The sequence below is a fragment of the Lissotriton vulgaris genome, unplaced genomic scaffold, assembly GCF_964263255.1.
Source record: "Lissotriton vulgaris unplaced genomic scaffold, aLisVul1.2 SCAFFOLD_448, whole genome shotgun sequence".
Classification (NCBI taxonomy): domain Eukaryota; kingdom Metazoa; phylum Chordata; class Amphibia; order Caudata; family Salamandridae; genus Lissotriton; species Lissotriton vulgaris.
Window position 1 is genome coordinate 1,112,491 of NW_028241216.1, and position 2,231 is coordinate 1,114,721.

The window sequence follows — 2,231 nt, forward strand, 5'->3', positions numbered from 1 at the left end:
GTGCTCAATGTGTGTGGGGTGAGTTTAAGCCAGCCTGCACGGAGTGGTTGATGCTGGCAACAACTTGAACAATGGGCACCATTGAAACAGAAACAGAAAACACCAGAAAAACAGAGTCAACTGCTGAGCAACATGGAGGGGGCCGGAGCAAGTACAGAAGTCTCCCAATATGCACACATAAGAGTCCGTGAGTTGCATTGCACTGACGTTGGGGCACTAGTGCTGAGTGCGCTTGTGTGAAGAAAATGTCTAGGATTGTGTCCCCTCAAAATATTTGTGATGCAGATGCAGTGGGTTGTGTTAGACCTGCATCATCTTCCTCGACCAACATCCCAGGTCTCCCACACTGCTTGAGGTGACATTGCTGTACAACCTCTCCACTGAACAACAAAGAGAAAGTGCCAATACTGATCATCTATTTATCTTTTTATTCTAACACCCAAGGCAAAAACATCTTATCGAAGCTGGGGTGTACTATTCAATAGCTTTTTTTATTTTAACAAAATCATTTAGAAAGTACATTTGTTTTAATCATATACTGTCAATAGGAACAGAACATTTTTCAATAACAAAGAGAATTGGGACACAAACAGTAAAGCATTAAAATCAAACATGCATTCCATACTCAATCATATCACAATCAAACCACAACCATTCATACATTCAAAACAAAATACTAAGCCCTATTGAATATTAATAGACAAACGGGCTGAGTAATGGGTCTGCTACGTAATATACAATTATTTACATGAGATTATAAAGTAAACTCATACTTCTAGATATAAATCAAATTGATCATGATAATCAAGTAAAACGGTCAATCAAAGTGAATGGAAGATTCAAAACCAGTAGTGTAACAGTATATTAACACTAAGGGAAAACAAGAAGAGCAGACACTAAGCATGAAAGGGCCTACGCATTTCGAATCCCTAAGGATTGGAAGGGATTCTCATCAGGGCCAGGTCGCTCTGAAAAAAGAAAAGGAGAACTTTGTGTACATTTGTTTAAAAAGAATCTAACGAGCACTGTAACACCCAGAGTCACCTATGCTTACCACTATGGAGATTATCCAGAGATCAAGGGATAGATATCACCTGTGTTCAACAGAAGAAAAAATAAATAAAAAGGATGTGTATCTAAGCTGCAGCTCTATATTTAGTGTCATGCCTGCAGCATAGTCATATTCACAAATTTACCTTAGGTGTACAAAAGGTGTGTCCAAGCGTGTCTTTGTTGGGCAGAAAGGTCTGGGAGGTCTGTAAAAGATGTAGGCTATTTAATGTCTGGATGTTTTTTTTTTTTTAAAACGCTCAAAGTATAATAAATGGGCGTTCTTCTTACCGGAACGTTTTGAACAGCCACCTCAGAAGACGGGGGTCTGTAATAAATTCGGTCGGAAAGTGGTTTTAACCCAGCCTCTTTGGAATAAATGAGAGGAAAACGTGTCGAACAACAGTTTCACACGTAAAAGTTATCAATATTGATAATAAGCGAGACCAGTATAGGCTTACCGGCTGGTTAGGTCCTAGTTTTTGGCAAGTTTTACCGGCGTCTACAATCGCACTGATCTCTCGCTCATGCATAGAGTGTATCGGCCGCAGTTAGGCTTCACTATTTGTTGAAAATACTATGCTATTGCGCATGCGTATTGAGCCAAAAGTGTCCCACCGGCTTCTGGATAAACGAATCTTCCCTCGGGAATGATGTGTTCCTAAGGTGTTGCTGGGCACTCCGGGACCTTAAAAACGGCATAGATCTTTAATGCCAAAGTCATATTTGGTGTTGTGTGCTTTAATTCCCAGGCTTTTATTTTAAAAAGCTAATATTAGTGAAAACTATCAATGCTGTGCAGGCGTGATTTACACATCTAAAGTAAAACTGTACAGGGACAAGTAACCAGGCATAAATATCCTAAAGTTTATATATCTCTGATAGTTCATTAAGTCCCCTAACTGCTGTATCGAACTTTACGATTAGATAGGCTTCCCTTTTTGAAAGTTTTTGATCCAAATCTCCACCGGGCAGGTCTTTTTCAACGCGGGAGATGACAGTCCATTTAATGTCACTTGTGAGATGTTTGCAGCGTCTCCAGTTATTAGGAAGAGGCCAAACGAGCTCAAGGGGAAGGCAACAATACAATCAACTATGGGAAATGACCAATGCCGCCAACACTACAAAAACTAGCGGTATCCCCAATTTTCAATCTCTCTAATAGAGCCCTAACATCGGCC